A 2,465-nucleotide genomic window follows, 5' to 3' on the forward strand; every position below is an offset into this window, starting at 1 on the left:
GGAAATACATAATTAATTACTTAGGCCACAATAATTACTATTATATTATATGTACAAATCATCTCACCACTTACATAAAAAAGACAGTCACCTAATAGTCACCTAATATTCCTGAGCTTCTTAAAAATGAGATATGTTTTTCCCCAAAATAATAGGACCAACCAGCTGGGGGCATCCATCTAGAAATACACGAGTGTTCATACAGAATGCCCAACAACAACAGCGGAAAGGGGAACCAGAGGTGGAACACCTAACAGTGTTCAAAAACTACAAAATATATGTATATGTATGTACATTATATAAACTGGGGGGGGGATGTAATTGTTACAATTCAAGCCAAACCTCAAAATACTTACCGTTATGGTCAGGATGTACAATTTTCTTCTCCCCGCTCAATGTATAATTATGAGGATATGTGAGACACACCAGCACTATAAACCAATCGCCCGTAGGTGACTACAATCTATAAAACATATACCATATATAATTACCAATTATTTGAATATATCCTATCTAATATGGAAAATGGTCAAATATGGATAAAATGTACATGATATCAACCACCCAAGGAGTCCTATGTATATTTCAGATGGATGATAATAAGATTACTTTCCCAGGTGGCTTGACTCAACTCGGATGATGAACTCACAACATTTACCCAATGCTTGGCCTAAGAAACATATATGGATAGGGGCAGTTATATTTATCCTTTTAATATGTATCGATCAAAAATATTTCATGAAGTGAGGAGGGTAAACAGTATTGAAGAACGTACACCATATTGGCCACAGGCAAGATCTTGTGTAGAAGTGGAGTAAATGGTTTAAAAGGTCACACTTCCGTATCACTAAACCAAAATATAATGGTAAAGGCCAGGAGTTGCCGGATTCCTAACCTCAAAAACATATATAGATATATGCAATAATAAAGGAAGGAAGACAAAAGTTCAAAAGAACATTACATCTACCCCCAAACCCATATCTAGCCTCCATGAGCTTACCTGTGTATCACATAGCCAAGTGTAAGGATTGCACCACATATAAATAGAATAAATCTAAGTCCCCATGCCAGTAAATATATGTGGCCATTTGGGACAGTTCTCTGAATCTGAATGGTTTCCTCCGTATGCTAGAATCACCATTGAGGTATTTGTATATTGTTATCATGTCTCCTCTCAAGCACCTCTTCTCCAGGGAAAATACGTTTAATGTTTGTAGTTGTTCCTCGTAACGGAGGTTCTCCAGTCACCTTATTAGTTTTATTGCCCTTCTTTGGACTCTCTCCAGTACCAGCACATCCCTCCTGAGGATTGGTGAACATAACTGGACAGAATACCCCAGATGCGGCCATACCAGAGTTTTATAAAGTGGTAGAATTATAGTTTTATCTCTTGAGTAGATCCCCTTTTTAATGCATGCTAATATTCTGCTGGCTTTGCTTGCTTCAGCATGCCATGGCTGAGCCTGTCATCTACTAGGACCCACAGATCTTTTTCCATCCTGGATTCCCCTAAAGGTTCTCCCCCTAACGAGTGACTTGCATTTCTGTTTTTAGCCCCCAAGTGCATTACTTTTACATTTTTCAACATTGAACCCCATTTGTCAAGAAAATTGCCCACCCCTCTATTTTATTGAGGTGTTCTTGGAAGGTTTTTATAACCTTTTGTGAAGTTATTGTCCTGCTTAGCGTTGTATCATCAGCAAACACTGAGATTGAGCTATTTATACCAACCTCAATGTCGTTTATGAATAAGTTAAACAGATTTGGTCCCAGGGCAGAGCCTTGGGATACCCCACCTATCACTCCAGACCATTTAATGTAATGATAATGATTGAGGCTTAAGTATTTGATTATGTATTTTCAATACTTCCCCCCTTCTCTTATTCCCCCTGAGGAAGATCTTGGAATGGAATGATCAAAACACGTCAAGCCTGTTAAATTCACAATTCGTTTTTATTTCTGTATAATCTTTATTTAACATTTTAGGCATTACAAGTCTGAAATAGAAAATAAAACATAATTCACGATACACAGTACTGAAAAACACTGATAAAAGTAGCGATGTAAACCAGCACAGTATGACAATTGCAAGTCCTCCCCTGTCCCAGATATTCGATCTAAGTGAACAAGGCCCCTTGCACTTTAGTAGGAGAGTGGAAGGGCTTGCACAGAAACTCAATATTACAGTAGGTAAGAAACTAAGGAAATGTGGTTGAAACATAGAGGACTTTAGATTACAGTAGATTACCGCTGATATATACAAAAAATGGCGTTCACACCTGGTTCATTGGTTGACTAAATGCTGCAGTATAAAGGTTACTGGATCCTATTCTGGTTCACCTGGACAAGCTGCTTAAAAGCAGGATCTGCCAGGGTTAGCAAGGCAATATCCAAGCTAGAAGAAACTGGAGCTGAGCCAGATATACAATATCTCACATAAATGAGTACACCCCTCACATTTATGT

This window comes from Aquarana catesbeiana, linkage group LG03 (genome assembly GCF_042186555.1).
Source record: "Aquarana catesbeiana isolate 2022-GZ linkage group LG03, ASM4218655v1, whole genome shotgun sequence".
NCBI lineage: Eukaryota > Metazoa > Chordata > Amphibia > Anura > Ranidae > Aquarana > Aquarana catesbeiana.